Genomic DNA, 17,942 nt, shown 5'->3' on the forward strand with positions numbered 1-17,942 from the left:
AACAAATGAAACGTTTGCGATCCACTCTGAAAATCTACCTCTATTCCTAAAGTAAGGACCCATACTTAAACCAACGGTGCACTTACTACCCAGTATTAACTGTTGTATGTTACACACTTCAAATAGTATTTGGGATATGAGAACGATTCAGTGTGAATGCTTCGCATGGGTCGGCTAGTATAAATACTTAGGTTAATTACTAACAATAGTTTACCAAATAAAGTAGCATTAGAGAAGAATATAGGTTCCTAATTAGACCGGCGTGGATTTTTCAAATGCAATTTTTGTAACAATGCAGCAAAAACGGCCGTTTTTAATACATGAGCATCCGGGTTAAAGTAGATGTGTCTTTTGTAACCCCTAAAAGAATACACATCCTACACGTATGCTAAGTTATTGATGATTAAACATACCGTCTTATTGTATCGTAAGATACATTAAGATGATTGAGCAATAATTGTTCTTCCCTTAACCATGGATTATTAAACGACAATCAAGGAATTCCAAGAATATAACAATCCTCCACTTACTAAGCCTCTGCAGGGCCCGTGTACAACGTACAATCGGTCCATTCTCTCCAGTCACGAACAGTGTTGTTTAGCTGATAATCCTCAAAACAACTCTCAGGCTGTCTAAATGGTACTGCGAAGGAAAAGCCAGAACAGTGTTATCAAAATGCTGTTTAAATTGTAATTTTCTTTTAGTTTAACTAATCTTAAAAATAATATTTACACTATTATGTAAGCATATATTGTGGAAATAAATAATTTCATAACGTACAAGGTACCTGCTACTTCTAAAACTGTATGTTGCATCATTAATAACAACATCCCTCTCACAACGTGAAATCTTCTTAAATGTACAGCGAGTTAAAACAACCAATTTACTTATTGAATCCCTCGTTATCATTGTGATAATCTTATCGAGTGGTATTATTATACACGCATTGTTGTATGTTGTTAATCTCTATATATTTAGATAATCGTCATTAAGAATTCGAGTCTATCATTTTCCACAATTATAAAATACTAGTATAAATAGTTTGTTAAATTCTGTACATGTCTTACGGCATGTACTTTTTGTTATGCAATTGTATTTGTTTTTTATATTTCAATTGTATTATTTTGTTTACAAAGTGAAATTATCAATATGTATCCATAGATACCAAAGAATTTTAACTAATTTTTCACTTTGCTCGCAGATATTAAGGTAACTTAATTCTTAAACAAAAAAAAACCTTTTTCCTGGTAAGAAACCATTTTTGGTTGGAAAACTACAGGGAAAAAACCAGACCTAAGTAAAAACACAAGTAGCTTTAGAAAAAAATATATCTTTAGCGAAGAAACAAGAAGTACTTGGGAATTCAAGAAAACACACTAGACCGAAAACAAACGAGCTTGCAAGAATGATTCATGCAATACTAAAATGGGCAAGGTAAGTTGTTTAACTTTATAATGTTAGTTATTGACATGTAACAGACAATTTATCCTTTTTAGCGAATTTCCCTATAGGGAAGTAGCTATTACCGTAGGTCTCATGCTAAGACTTACCCGGGACCGATTTACATTTCATTTTGATGTCCCAAGAGGCCATAAACACCATTCGTTCAATTTTTTATATATGTATATATATACTCGTAGATTGATATATATATATATATATGTGTCCGTGAACACGATAACTCGAGTAATTTTTATCCGATTTTGATGAAATTTGGTTTGAAGGTGTAAGGCGGGATAAACTTGAATAAGTTCGCGATCCAGCATGATCGGGCCATGGGATCAGGGTTTTTTTTGGGGGGGGGGGGGTATCATGGGGTAAAAACTGGGTTTTCTCACTTTTGACCCTCAAAACACAAAATTTCCCAATTTCTCTCTAAACCTTCTTAAAGAGCTTAAATAAACAAACAATTCAGCATATCAAAGTGTTTTTGTACGGTTATTGGTTACGGAGTAAACTAAAATAATGGTCAATTTAAGATTCCCATGTTATTCTTATAGAGAATATTGTAAAATGTTGTAGTTTGCTTGTTTATGGATATCTTTTGATCAAATTTGGCAAATATCTTCATTTTATACTAAGAAATAATTATTTGACTTAAAACACACTTTATTAGTTTCCTTGTAGCAGGAAACCTAGGTACTCGTTAAACCTAATGTTATAGATCAATTGAAAATCAATTCAGCTAAATGGAAATTCGCTTAGATGGCAGGCTTGCTGCGCCGGGGGTATTTTGCTTTTAAAATGCTTTGGTAGTCTAAGATCAACCAACCTTTTGATGATTTTTGTTTTGTTGCAGTGAGCATGTAATTGAGATTACAATCAGCCTGGCCACTGCTGGGGTCTGACTTAGGGGAGGTACAAATGAGGCATTTAGTTAAAAATTCCTCCGTGAACAGCGCTGTAGTAAAGAGCACTTTGGCAATGAAGGTTTACTAACCGCAAAAATAGTTCTGTTCATAAAATAGAATTATAAATGCCTAAAATTCTATTTTATTAATTTTTAATTATAAAATTAAACTATCATAACCTAACCGAACTAACCAAACTTGCTGATAAAGAAATAATATAACAAAAGTTTATAGTAATCGGAAAAAATAATTCTGTTTATAAAATAAAACTAGAAATTGCTCAATTAAAATTTTATAATGACTTAATAATAAAATTAAACTGTAATAACCAAACCAAACCAACCAAACTTGCTGAAAATGAAAAAATCTTGGACAAAAAGTTAATGCCACCGGCGGGATTCGAACCCGGGACCTCCAGTATATCAGCCCGGCACGCTAACCATTAGACCACCGAAGCCGATGGCTATCAACCGTTTTGTTACGGTAATGGCGTTCCCTCAGCTGTCATCGTAGCCTCTTCTATACCTCCCCTGAGTAAATACCCCACTGCTGCCATCGGGGGGGGGGGTACTACATATTGTCCCGACGAGACCCCCCACCTCCCCCAGAAGAGGAGTACGACCCTCTACTAGATACCACTAGGAGAAACGCTGTTGTTATGCAAAGACGAAGGAGAGACTAAATTCATGTTTTTTTCAAAATTGTAACGTTTGGGATTTATAAATAAACTAGGTGAAACCCGTCGAAATCGACGGTTAAGGGCCTCCTCGTTTATATGGTCGTGTGGCTTCATTGGCAACAAATAATGCAAATGAAATAGGAATGTGGCATTCCAAAGAGAAAAAAATATACTGTAAATTGGCTAATACGTAATTATTGACGTTTACATGCATTGTTAATCAACGTATCTTATAAAGGATAATGTGATCTAGTTTAAAAGGAATATGACCTTTCTGTCATGACAGTAGCTGCTTAAATAGTATTTACTCTTACAGCAAAAATATAGTGTTACTTTCAATAATGTTACCAACCCAGTGGGCCACGGTCCGTAATATAGGCCACTGCAAATAATTTGTCAAGATCGGTACCATTTTAGGCAAGGTTTTTGTGTTTGGATGTTATTAGACACGATAAGAGCACAGTGAACTTCTTCTGCAGATGAATGACTGTTGGAGAAATATAAGCCGATTCATAAATGTCACAATGCGAGTTTGAGCATTTTGTAACTATATGAGGAAGTTACATAGTATTTTTTAGCTGCTGCTCAGTGCACTTTAAGAATATATTTTTTGGAGATAAATTAAATTGTTTTTGTTGCTGAATAGCGCTAGTATGTGCACAACCCTTTTTCGTTAGCCTAATACCAGGCTCGCTAAGAGTTCATGAAAATAACATTGCAAATACTGCCTTTGGACAGTTCAGTAACTCTCAATACATGTGTTGTTTAAAATACAATTTAAAAATTAACAGCTGTTTCATTAAAAAGTATTATCCACATTACCAAAATGTAAACAAATCTGTGGAGGTATCTTCTGGGGCAGAGCCCTAAGGGAATTTACTTTGTTTTTCTTTTGATAACTCATCTACAGACCAAGACCTTTCTTTGGACACCTCTACCAAGTTTATACGCCCAGTCGTTCTCTTAAATTAGTCGAGACAAAGTTTCCAATTAAATATTTAGGTTCCACCATGTTAATCTTATGGGAGAAAACCCAACTTTGATGGAAGATCCAGCCCGAACTAATAAAGATTTCAAAAAAATAAAAACACATTGCAAAACTACAGATGAGGGCCATTCTTTTGACACTTTAATCATCAAAATCGGTCCAAAAATGAGGGAGGAGTTCTGTTTACAAAAATCGGCTAAGCGTATTATATATATAGATTTTCTTACCTGTAGTATTTATTCACAATCTGTTCTATAAAAGTAGTATCACACAAAAATACACAAAAGTATCAAATAAGTCCCCACTTTTCACCCCCCGGTTGACTAACCCACAAACCCCAGATGTTAAGAGTAGACCTAATCACTAAAATCCCCAAACTATACCTAACACAATCTTCTTGACCTCGTGGCAAAACATATTAGTTGGGTCTCGTAACTAAAAATTGCATACTTCGTTAGGTATGTAGTTATTAAAAGTAACAAACCTAACATGATATGAAACCCTTTATAAGTTCTAGTTTCCATTAATTCTTAAAACTGATAAAAATATTTTTTTTCAAGGACCTTAAATATCATTATTTGTGAATTTATTCTACATTTCTTTTTTTTGTATAATTTAAAGAAAAACAAATGTTTTTAAATTATTGATTGTTAAACCTAATAAAAGCTCACAACTGCAATATTAACCGCTATATTTACAGTACAGTGGTTGCATGGTGAATGCAGAATCTATTGCAGTTCCGATACTTTTGTTGCGACATTCCACATTAAAGTGTTGTTTTTTAGTGTATCTAGTAAATTTTTGTTTTGATAAGTTGTATTCTTAAAATCTTTTTTTATATTGAATATTGTTATGTTAATGTACTAATAAATATCTAGATTGTATTCGTTACTGTAATGTTAGGGTCCAGAAGAAGTATTGTATTTCTTTGTATCGCCCATTTTCTTTGTCGGAAAACAGGATATAAACATTTTTTTACACGTTGAAAACTGTACTTATAGGAATCAATATCTATAAAAGAGGAACTATGTATATAAAAAATAATTCGAGTTGTATGTATGTGTGTATATATATATGTGTATATACGTTATGGACTCCAAACCTCTCAAGAAATTGTAATGAAACTTTCAGGCATTATTAAGCATCTTTTAAGGATGGTTAGAGTGAAGTTTGGTGCTGATCCGTCAAAAGGGCTCTGCCCCAGAGGGTTTTAAGTGGGCCAATGTCAGACTTTTTGATCTACAAGGTTTACAAATAAAGATAACTTAAAAGCAGATGTTTACTTTCCCTAACTGTTTTGAAGGTTTTAAATAATCACGACATTCTGTATTAGCATTAGTCATGATTTGAAATAGTGCCACAGTGTTTCTACAGAGTGCAGCACAGAAGACTATTTTACTTTTGAATTTGTCTAAATGTATTTGACACCAATCGCAACACACATGTGCACTCAACAACGTTTAAATTCTCCAATGTAAATATTAAAAACATAAAAACCTTTATCAAAGTATTATAAACAATAAAAGGGATGACAATGCCTTAGTATTTTTATCTTTCGTTCTATACCCACACAATCTAACATAAACTATAAAATGAATAATAATCGTGCGTACTATCTCGGGTATTCAAATGCCTCTCAATTTGTCATCAACCCACCCCATTACTGTCATTAAAAGAAGAAACTCCAATAATACAAATGCGAAACTTAAAACCATGCGAAGCTGTGCAACGTTACCAGACTGACGATTTAAAAAAAGGCACCAAAATTGATAGGAGCAAAAATTATCAGTGGTAAGTTTAAAGGAGAAATAGTCTTAATCCCAAGACTGATGATTTCATCCGAATTACCCTCAGAATTTAAGCAACTACAATTTTTCTTTGTGTCTTGCTTTTGCAATCACCATTATAAGGCTTTAGGGCAATCCCTGACTATCGTCGGTTTAAATTTAGAAAATGCATGCTTTTCACACGGACATCTGTATGTTGCGTGCCCATGTGGTGGTAGGTACGCCTGAAAACTTATATATTTATACACCTAATGAAAAAAACAAAAAAAACATTATTTATCCACTGGTAAGTAAGTAAAATATTCTATTTTGATTTTTGATATACACTTTTATTATTCATCGTAAGGAGTGCAGCAACGCGCGCCGGGTACCTGCTAGTATAAAATAAAACATAAAGAATATTGATCTTGGTTTATTTAATTTTTTTTTTGTTGCCTGTACAAATTTACCAACATGTATGTTTTGATACCATTCGAAAACATATTTATTGTATCACTAAAAAGGTTTCTTTTGTTTAACTTATTATTTTAAGTTTATTAGCTTATAAGTTTATTAGATATTAGTTTATTGGTTCATTTTTATGATTTGTTTATAAAACCAATTTAGTTTATAAGCTGTTAAATTATTTTTAATATACATGCTTAATGTTTTTAATTAATATACATATTTGGCACGTATGATCTCAACGTTTATATCATAAGTAAGAATCCTAAATGTTTTATAGCTTTGAGATTATTATTAATTAATGGCTCCTAGTCCTAGTGTTTTATTTTTTTTTGTATAAGGGTAAAGATACTTGTCATTCGTAAAAGAATATCTTGGAAAAAATATAAATTTTATGCAAGAATTAATATTTTTAAAGCGGAAATGTTGTTATAAACAGATTGTCTCCGAATTTGGTCCTAAAAAAATCTACCAGATAATCATACTAACACATTCTATTCGCATATGGACAGTGCAGAGAATTGCAAGGCTATTATCGAGCAACGGGCACACAATGTCTATATAGCCACTTAATGACAGTTCGTGAGCAGAATGATAACAAGAGACTTCTGCAGAGTTCGGCGATAATATGTCAATTACCCTTAACTGACATTGTTCTTATTGAACCTATTGTTATTAGCAGAGTGTGCCAGTAATGGTACTTAATCCGGGAAGCAGAAACAGTTTTATAAATATCCAATCACATATAGTATATTAGTCTAGATTATATCAAATAGTTGGTTAAATGCAGATATTGATATGACTTCGATTCGATTATTTAATATTATTTGTTTTATCATCACATAATTTCAAGGCAAGTCAACGTAGGTGGATATCTTTCATAAATGTACAACACAATGATTATAAACAAATACAAATCCGTTATATGATGTTTACTGAACAATGACAACAATCTAGTTTTACTTGAAGTACTATGCTTACGTTGCTAGAGCCCAATCTAATTTGAGTGTTGTTTTAGTTAGAAAATATAAATAAAATTAGAAGCTTTAACATTTAAAGTTCAGAAGTTTATTTACAATTCAACTCAAGACTGAAACATAAACATGACTGATATTGTTTACCTTCAAGTCTTCAACTAACATATGATACATTTAACATATGTTGATATGTTAATATAACATTATAATACATCTTTCCCCTTTAAAAAAACAGCAAACAAATTTGAAAGAATTAACTAAAAACAATAACCAACCAAACTTCTCCCTTCTTTTGAGACCATTATATTGTATTCTGAAATCTTGATGGTAGCTTGATTTCTCTACGCGGTCTTAGTTGTACTGGCTCGTCTTGCCTTGGAACTGACTGGGAATTGTTTTGTTGAGTGAGTGATGGTTTCAGATGGCGGCGATTTCTTCTTAATGTAGCTCCGTTATCACCTTCTACCCAGTAACTTCTTGGAGTTGGTCCTTGATTAACAATCTTTCCCTGCTCCCACCTTCCTTCATTTCTGAAGAAAACTCTTTCGTTATTTCTTACAACCCTTAAGTCCTTGGCTGACCGATCATAGTATTTTTTCTGCAGCTGTTGTCTTGTATTTAACCTGTCTTGTACTCCATCATTCAGCGTTGGTTTCAGCAGTTCCTCGGTAACAGGGATTGTTGTCTTACACCTGCGTTGAAACATCAGCTGAGCTGGAGAATATCCCAGATGCTTAACGGGCATGTTCCTAAGCTCCAATAAAGCCATTTTCAAATCCTTATTGTCATACTGTACTTTCCTTATCAACTCTTTGGCCATTCCAACTGCCCTTTCAGCAAGCCCATTGGATTGTGCATAGCCTGGACTGCGTGTCACAATTTCAAAATTCCATTCACGGGCAAATTCCCTCATTTGGGCACTGTTGTAAGGGACATTATCCGCTACCATTATATCAGGAGGGCCAAATCTATTGAAGATGTCTTTGCATGCTGATATTACAGACGTTGCTGATTTACATGGCATTTTAACCAGCTCCAACCAGTTTGAGTAAGCATCCATCATGACCAAGTACACATTTCCTCCGTATGAAAATATGTCACATCCGATACGCTCCCATGGTCTAGTAGGTATAGGATACGGCATAAGGGTTTCCTTTGCATTACTCCTGGAAAACCTTTCACATATCCTGCAACGAGCCACAAAACTTTCAATGTCTGTAGCCATTCGTGGCCAATAAAGTATCTGTCGAGCCCTAGCTTTGCACTTTTCAATTCCTCCATGCGCGATATGGATTCGCTGAAGCATGTCCTGTCGTAGCTGTCGTGGCACAATCAGTTTGTGATTTAAAAACAATAAACCATCTTCTTCAGATACCATATGTCTTTGGTTCCAATAGTGGCGTACTATCTCTGGGGTGTCTTGCTTCCTTTCTGGCCAAACTTCTTTGCAGTATCTCTTCACGATAGCAGTTTCTTGGTCCTCTTCAGTGTAACGCTGGAATAATTTCTTCTTCTCTTCAGTAAGATTGTTAATCAAGGACCAACTCCAAGAAGTTACTGGGTAGAAGTTGATAACGGAGCTACATTAAGAAGAAATCGCCGCCATCTGAAACCATCACTCACTCAACAAAACAATTCCCAGTCAGTTCCAAGGCAAGACGAGCCAGTACAACTAAGACCGCGTAGAGAAATCAAGCTACCATCAAGATTTCAGAATACAATATAATGGTCTCAAAAGAAGGGAGAAGTTTGGTTGGTTATTGTTTTTAGTTAATTCTTTCAAATTTAAAAGTATTATATACATCTAGGCCATCATCGCCTAACAGATTAAGCAGCTGCGCAATCTTAATTTCATCCTTAAGTTTCTTACCATGACTAGTAGCTATTAAGTACAGTTCAAACTTCTGACGAAATCTTTTCCAATTTTCACTCACATTTCCATCAAAACTCATAGGTTCAGGCAACCTAAACAATCCAGATACTTCCATTATTTCTTCTAGGTTTCAAAATACACCTGACACCATGTTTTAGTTAGAAAATATAAATAAAATTAGAAGCTTTAACATTTAAAGTTCAGAAGTTTATTTACAATTCAACTCAAGACTGAAACATAAACATGACTGATATTGTTTACCTTCAAGTCTTCAACTAACATATGATACATTTAACATATGTTGATATGTTAATATAACATTATAATACAAGTGTTACACCTAACTTAACGTCGGAATATAATATTAACGATGCCTGCAATTTCCTGTTGCAGATAGTATGGCTCGGAAGGTAATCTATTATAATGTAATATCTTTACGCCATCTTCCGGGGTTGAATAAATGACTACTAATGACACGATTTGTATTGTAATCATATGTAAGGGTCATCCTGCAAACCCAAGATTTGTGATATCATCCATGATAATATATTGGATTTATTATTATTTTTTAAGTAAGATATGGTAAAAATTTATTTCTATAATCATTAATTATAATAATAATGTAACGATTAATAAACAAAAATTAGAAAACTCCTTACTAGTAGATGTAGAAAAAAACATAACAGTCCACTTTTACAATCATAATTCATCGACATTACATGATTCATGATTCAATATTGCAGCAGTAGAGCCAAAATAAAACATTAAAACTACCCTTAACACAACAATAGGTATTATATTTACTGTGGAATTGTAATCATTGGATGACCGGATAATGTACAAGGAAAATGGTTAACTTCTGTGAATTATTTATTATAGACTAGCAAAACATTATACAATTACAATTTGGTCAGGTTATAGTTACCGATGAAAAGGTTTTAAGTACTTTTACTATTCCGCTTGAAACTTTAAAACTAATTAAAACTTTGTACTTCACTGATTCACCTAAAGCATTGCAGTTGCACTTTTGATGTTTATAGACACTAATTAAACACTTACATATATGCATATTCTTTAGTGAAAACATATTACAATTTGTTTTTAGATAATAGGTATTGTTTGAATTTATTATTTAATAAAGAACCTTAATAAATAATAACGAATTTGTATATCGATATCAACTTTCCTCGTTTCACTTGCAAAATGTCCCCATGTATGAATTCCTTTAAAAAGTGGATCGATTGTCCTTTAAGTTGAGAAAATGTTTGACTATAGTTTGTTATAGCTTCTTCTTATATGAAACTCCTCGTAACTCTGAAATGAAATTTTTTTTTTATGCGTTCTAGTAAAAAGTTTTGATTTTACAAAAAATATAGAAAATTTAATTTAATAAGGAGATATCAAGTTTTGGTTGGACAGCGTTAAATCTCAGGAATTAATTTTGTAAATTTCATGATAGTTGATCAGTAACTTACTTGTTTGATTTCAAATTTAAAACATTTGCAAAAAACATATTATTCACAAACCTTAATCAGAAGTAAGTTTTATACAACTTATATGCAACAACTCGATCTCTCACAATCTCTTTAACTTTATAGTTAAAGAGATTGTGAAAAATCGAGTTGACCTCTATAACTAAAACACTGCATTTGAAACTTAGAGTCATGCTAGGAATCAAAATTGTATAAATGACTTTTAAGCCTTTTATAACATTAATTTGATTTCATTAAATGTTGATATTAGTTGGACATAGAATACCCAGTCAAATATTTGATGTGTAAAATGCAAAGGCTCTAGCATATTACTGTTAGTCAGTAAATTAACCTTGTTGTAAATCTTGGACTCGTTTAATTTGAAATTAGTTAATAAAACGATCAATATCAAGCAAGTTCCTTAAATATAACTCCAAAAACTTAGATTGAAGTCAAATATTTACTATGAACAAACTTTGTTGATGAGTTTTCTTTTCTGAGAATATTTTTAATGACGCTATTTTTTCTATGTCATCCGCATTCAATGTATATTTGTGTAATTTAAAAAATAAGTTGACCCTAATAACATTGTCTAGGTTGTGTTTCATACACGAGTTCAGAAAATAACGACTTTTAGAAGCGTTCTTCACGTACAAATCGTCTTATGAAGCTCAATATAGAAATTAGTAGTTACCTGCTAATTTTATATTTATTTGTATGGAGTTCGTTTGATTATAGAAATGAATAAGCTTGGGGGAAATCATGGAGATGATAGCTATTAACCTTGTTCTGTCGAAATTGGCTTGAAACAAAATAAACGGCAAATTAATAAATATCATTTATATCAAACTGTTTGCTGATCAAGTCGACATTTGCCGCGCCACGAATCCAAGAAACTTATTAAGTTGATATTCCTGGTTTTACTATAAACATGAAATTAAATTTGCAAACCCTGACATTTGATGCTTGCTAAAACTTAACCGGAGTCGTCTTTCTGCTACGTAGGCTGAAGAATAGCATAAGTGCTTGCTTCCTAGCAACTTTCTATTAATTAGTATTTCTTAGTTCCCTAGCTTATGACATACTTCTCTATGGCAATGCTACAGGATGTGATGAAGTATAGGCTGCAAGCTCCCCTTGAGAGCTATAACTTCTGGGGATCCTTTCGAAAATTGCATAACAATATTAGAAAGCTTAAAATGCAGGAAGCTGTTATCGGGAAGTAGGTATTCTCTTCACTTGCACATGTTGAGTAAAACTTTCAATAGCTAACTACCAGATGTGATATTGAGAGCTGGTATTACAGCCGACATAAAAAAATGGCGATTCTTCCCTAATCGGCTGTTTTTACTTCGAATTGTAAACCAAGACTCACCAAGGTATCAAAAGTTTTAGAGATCCATATTTTAATGCAAAGTATCAAATATTTTCTTCAAAACGATATTTGGAAAAATGTATTCTTGATTTTCGTTTTATTTTGACCCATTACACCATTTCTTAATGCTTGTACTCACCTAGGGGACACAATTTATAGGATGGATTTACAAACGTTTCATAATCTAACATTGTTATCAACCAAACGTATAGGTGTTGGGACAGATGATATGTTTATTAATATGCAAACTACAGGACTGATCAGTAATTTATACATGGAGATCCTTCAATCAATATGGTAATGTACGACAGATGTCTGCACTTGCCCTTTTGTGCTTGGGGCACGTTTCAGCCTTTGTACATGTAAACTTGGTTTTTAACATTTAGGTTTTACTTTTAAAACTGATTTAAGTGGAAATAATAAGGTAAACAAATAGTAACCTCAAAATATTTCTTGCCCAAAGATATATTAGAGCTAATTATGACTTAAATGTACCTTTTTATATTTACATGAGTGAGGTATAGTAATTTTATTTTTCATTTTAATTATCATTCAATTTCCCCAAAACAAAACAAAAAACATTGAGAAGTAAATTATTATCTGCGGAAAGGTATCTTTGATTTGATGTGCTGTAGTTGAACCTCAATTGGTCACAACTTCTTGTTAGTGTGATACTTATTTGGTAGGTTATTTGGGGTGATTTTTTTATTTTTCTACAGCATAGACTAATTGTTAATACTTGTGATTATTTTTTTTACATAAAACCTGCCAACGTTTCTAACCTAATTTATGAAAGTTCGCTGAAAGTTGAAAAGTAAATAAAGCTAGTTTTCTATAATATACGGGCTGGGTATATTATAGCCTATTAAAGCCTAACAATGAAATGATTGCTGGTTTGATCCTGGGAAAAGTCAGTGGTTTTTTGATAGTTCGAACCCCGACCTAGCTGTTCCTGATCTTTGGACTATAAAAAAAATATCTTGACTGATGAACTAGCTGGTCTTAGTCAGTAACAAAGCTACACAGATTATTTCACAACATTCTACACACATCCTTTTACTCGTATTTTGGTTAAAAACACCTAGGTGGCGTCCCTATCTCAAATAATTTATAATTATAATTGATATAGTAATAATCATTCAGTTATTTTAGATAAAGATAACTTTGTCATTATATCGGAGTATGTGACAAAATGGATTATAATATAATATTATCGACATAGAGCCTAAAATAATAATGCAATTGTAAGATCAATGAAATGCAGGTAAGAAGGTAAAAATTTAAGTTATAACAAAGGTCAAATCTATTAAATAAATTTCACCTCTATCTTTTACATATTGGAGAAACTAAAATACCCCTCTCTAATATAGTTAACAGTCCATCGTAAAATTCTACTATTGGAAACTGTTTATAATTTTATCATGAATTCAAGAAGAGGATTGCTTATGCAAAACTAGCCAACTATATGTTGTTTTTGACATATATCCCTCTCAGACATCCTACGCTGTAACATTTCAGCAACTGTTATCGTTACTGATGCAAACGTCTAAAGTAGTTAAAAGTTTCCACCTGATGATCTTAAATCTGATTAAAACTTACCCATTGAGTGAAACTAAAAGGTTCAGATGTGCTGATGGGGTTAAACCCACACATCATGTTAGTTAATAAATTCAATTATACACTATACAGGGTGTTGAAAATGTCTGGAACCAACATTATATCTGGTGAGTGGTTAAAGAAAAACAACTGATATTTTGTGTACGGATATACTATGGTTTTACCTATCTTTTGGTGCCGTATGCAATTTTTTACCACTTATAGGGAACGTCCTGTGGAGGATGCAGTAAAAAGTTTTAATGGAAGCCTATGGTAAATGATACATCATTTTAAAGGCCATTTATTTCTGAGTAAGGAGCCACAAGTTTCATCTCAAAAGGACCACCCTAGCAAAAATGGCGACTGTTTGAAATTTAAAAACCCACTCATAGGGAACGTCCTGTGGAGGATGCAGTAAAAGGTTTTAATGGAAGCCTATGGTAAATGATACATCATTTTAAAGGTAATTTTTTTCTGAGTAAGGAGCCACAAGTTTCATCTCAAAAGGACCACCCTAGCGAAAATGGCGACTGTTTGAAGTTTTTGAAAATAATTGAAAGCTTAATTGGTATTTATGTTAAAAATAAGTTTAGTAAAACAACACAAACAATTTAGTTAAAGGTTTTTTTTAGTCACTTTTCAGTTCACCACGTTATAAACTACTGTACTTCGTAACTGGCTTGTAATAGCATTTAAAGGAAACAAATACGGACCATTTAAATAGCAATGTTTTTAAATTTCAAACAGTCGCCATTTTTGCTAGGGTGGTCCTTTTGAGATGAAACTTGTGGCTCCTTACTCAGAAAAATATGGCCTTTCAAATGATGTATCATTTACCATATGCTTCCATTAAAACTTTTTACTGCATCATCCACAGGACGTTCCCTATAAGTGGTAAAAAATTTCACAAGGCACCAAAAGATAGGTAAAACCATAGTATATCCGTACACAAAATATCAGTTGTTTTTCTTTAACCACTCACCAGATATAATGTTGGTTCCAGACATTTTCAACACCCTGTATATGTGATATAAAGAAAACATTTATATTTAAACTTTTCAAATTGAACACGTAAAAATATTACCATCGTCTATTGTAGTCAGCTTCTACAATTACCTGAAGTATCATTTTTATTTACTCTACTGTTCACAATAGTAATACCGATCATATAAGAAACTTAATAATTTGAGGAACTGAGTTTGATGGTTTTGTGGATTCTGCTTTTGTTAGTGTAAATTCAGTATGGGATTGGTAATGGTTTTTTTCTTACAGAGGGCCAGGCTTACAAGGGACCATGGGATTGCATCGCACCTGGAACCGCTTATTGTGCACCCTCATCCACAGGTCCTCCTTCTCCGAAAAATCCCAGGTCCTTTGTTGAACCATGAGATCCTTTTGACTATGGTAACCTGTTCTTCCCATTGATCTCTAGTCGATGGGTGGGCACATATACATATGGGATCACATCATTTGTCCGGGTTTTCAACCGTCCGAGGTTGTAAAAAATTACAACGAGTTTCATTTGTCCGAGTTTTGATAAATAACTAATAACATTTAGATAAATCAACCGTCCAAGTTTTCATTTTTCCGAGTTTATTAAATCATAAAAAAATATCGAAATATCAAGTGTCCGAGTATGGTTTAAATAATAATTATATTTGGTTAAATTAACTGTCCGAGCTTTCATTTGTCCAAGTTTTTAAATTATTTAAAAGAATTTCGAAATATCAAGTGTTCAAGTTTTGAACTGTCCGAGTATTGTTTAAATAATAATAATATTTGGTTAAATTAACTGTCCGAGCTTTCATTTGTCCGAGTTTTTAAATTATTTAAAAGAATATTGAAATATCAAGTGTTCGAGTTTTCAACTGCTCGAGTAGCGTCAACATCAAAAGTGACACCGCGCGCCAAGACTAGAAAAGAAGAGAAAAAAATATAAATAGTATACATTTTGAGATAATTCTTTTATAAAGTAAAAGGCATGTTATTTGATGCGAGACACATATTAATGAACATTTAAGTATTATAAATATGAGTCAATATAAGAATTACCATTTCAACATTTTGATGGTGTCTTTGTTTTCCTTCTGAACTCTTGGCTCAGGATTCTCTGCTGTCTAAATGCTGCTCAGAGATTTCGAAGTGAACACCACAAAACCTTTCCATCTCTTCGGTAATGTGAATTATTGATGTGTGCATTTGTAACCATCTAAGGATATGCTGCCAGAAATATTATACATTCTAAATCTACCCTCAATTTTAGTACTTCTCATGAGGAATTGCTCTATTGTTTGGTCTATGAAGCTGTCATACCAAAGTTTATCGGAACGACGGACTGTAAAGGCGTCTCCACAAGTGAAATTGTCGTTTTATATCACGTCAATGTAAACAATTAAAGGAGAATATGTGATAATTAGCTGTTCATGTTAAATCTGTGTTTTATATGTTTTGTATCGTGTTTCGGTTGTGTGTAAAGTTTGACAACGCCACCAATTATGGTGGATATACATATCTGAGGATGGCATTTTGATGCCGATACGGCCGTAATATACGGAAACTTTAGAGGTGTGACGAGGTAATTGTATTATTATATTATAGTCATCAATTCAGTTCAGGGGCTAAATCATGTGTATTGAGGAGTATTAATATATTTGTATTGATACAAATTACAATAAAAATAATCACAATCAACATTTTGTTGACTGGAAGGCTTTGATAAAAATAATAATGTCTTTTATGCCTAACTTTATAAGCAAAAACACCTCGTATCTGTAGGATAATATTACTGTGTCATAATGGTAGCTAGGCAAAGGAAAATTGTACACGGTTAGTACAAACATAAAAAACCACAGAGTGAACTGATCTATTGGCAGTATTAGCGTTAAGCAGTAACATAAATGTTGAAATTGAAACCTGTTACATATTGTTAGAGCCATACCAATAGGTGTTCGATCTGATGAGTGAGAAGTTTAGTAACATGGATACTACAAGACTGATCAGTAATTTACACATGGGGAACCTACAATCAATATGGAAATGTACAACAGAGGTCTGAACTTGTGCTTGGGGTCTACCGTTTGCATTTAACTCGGTTTTGACAATGACATTTTGACATCGACATTAGCATTCACTTTTTAAATTTGTTTATTATAAAAGAATAAATGTTAATACGTTATTATTAAACATGTTTGAGCTGAAAAATACATTTGGCCAATGTTATAATTAATTAATTAATGTTATTACACTTTGATTGATTGCACCTTATACTTTCCCATATAGTTTAAAGATTTTTATTTCAGTGCTTTTTAGAGAATTTCCTATTAGAATAGGCTATTACCGTCGGTCTCATAGCTATTACCTATGTCGATACCATGTCATATTCACTTCCTCATTACAAGGTCCCCAGGGGCTATACACTCAATCATTTTAAATTAATTAATTAATTAATTAACAAATATATATATACTGTATATTCCCAATAGCTCGGTAACTCAAATAACAGTTATTTTATTTTGATAAATATTAAAAAAAAAAAACAGGTAAACCTACGTTTGTTTGAATAAAAAACATACCAGGATGATCGGACATTGATGGTTAACTTTGCTTCCGTCAGCTCAACAATTTTAAAATTCTAATATTTATGTTATGTAAGCAAGTTTGCAATCACCCGTTTACTCACGAGGTTTTGAGTTGCAGTTTAGTCTTTCTTTGTTCGGCCTTGCCTCACACATGACACATTGCCCCGCAAACAGGTTTTCCTGTGGATGCTGTTAAAAACAAAGATTGGTCTTCGTACAATTAATATGATCAGAGAATTATGTTAATACATGTTCCATGTAACATTACATGGATGTAAATTTAAACATCTTGACGCACCTGTCAATGATGTTTACATGTAGATCTGGCAGCTAAGATCTTACTGCTTTTCACTTTATCGATGTATTTTGTTTATGTATAACAAATAAATTATCACCACTCAAAATATTCGGTAAAACTCTACGTGTTTTCTGCTCATATATGAGATCAGATGTTTACGGACTAGAGAGGAGTCATGGTTATTTCATTTTTACAATTTCAATTTTTGTCACTAACTTCAATAACATCAAAGTGATACATAACCTAAAACATGTAGAAGTTCATTACCATCTGTGGTCAGGTGACTGTGGTTTAATATCGTGTGGTTGAACCTCAACCATTAAAACTTCCGATTCATAAGAGTCCTAATCCGAAGTGAGTGAAAGTGTTTTAGCTGATAATTTATTTTTATTTCTTAACAATCTACTTAGCTGCACTGATACATGTCTTCATACATTGCTAACTTCAACTTTATTTAACGGACAAACCATTGTATAACAAGACGATAAATACAACTTTAATAATACAACTTCTTGGCTTCAATA

This window comes from Macrosteles quadrilineatus, unplaced genomic scaffold (assembly GCF_028750875.1).
Source record: "Macrosteles quadrilineatus isolate MER2022 unplaced genomic scaffold, UCM_ALF_1.0 Scaffold_6__1_contigs__length_79288215, whole genome shotgun sequence".
In the NCBI taxonomy this organism is placed as follows: domain Eukaryota; kingdom Metazoa; phylum Arthropoda; class Insecta; order Hemiptera; family Cicadellidae; genus Macrosteles; species Macrosteles quadrilineatus.